Source organism: Brassica oleracea, chromosome C5, assembly GCF_000695525.1.
Source record: "Brassica oleracea var. oleracea cultivar TO1000 chromosome C5, BOL, whole genome shotgun sequence".
NCBI classification, from domain to species: domain Eukaryota; kingdom Viridiplantae; phylum Streptophyta; class Magnoliopsida; order Brassicales; family Brassicaceae; genus Brassica; species Brassica oleracea.
The window spans coordinates 38,476,489-38,477,265 of NC_027752.1; positions in this window are offsets into that span (position 1 = coordinate 38,476,489).

The window sequence follows — 777 nt, forward strand, 5'->3', positions numbered from 1 at the left end:
TAGCCATTCCTTTAAGGACATACAAACACAATTCCAAAGTAAATATAACTCAATCTCACAATCAAACTATTAGACATTCAAAAATAGCACATAACAATCACAATCAACTAGCATATGTGTTTTTCTCTACACGCATGGTCCAAACACGGCAAAGAAACATAGCCAATTCAACTGATCACATTAACAACATGTAAAATCGATCTATTTACATATCAAACTAATTAGCCTTTTCAAGTCTATTAGGAATTGAGAACTATAAACGTGAATCGAATCGAATTGTGTTTTAAAACGTGAATCGAACTCAACAACAAACTACAATCAACTCAAACACAAACTAAAAATCAAAACCGTAAATGTGAATCGAATTGTGTTTTCAATCAAAGCAATCTCTATCTACTACATGCAAAACCATAAAACGAACAAAATAAAGAAAAATAATAAAGGGGATTTCCAAACCCTAACCTTCAATTTTTGGGAACCGAGATGAAGCAAGAGCAAAAGAAGAACAATGTGAATCTAATCGTGACGACGATTTCAAAGGAAAGACGAAGAGATGTGACGAGGAAGGAAGGACGAAGAGATGTGACGACGGCGGAGATAACAGAGGTTAGACGAAGAGATGTGACGATGAAAGAAGGAGGACGACGGAGAGATGGGACGACTCGCACATAAAATTAAAGCTAAGCGACTCATCTTCATTGCGATTGAAAAACCGAAATATGGCGATTTGAAAATTTTGAGAGGAGATGAAATGTTTTGGATGAGTGAATGAAGTGA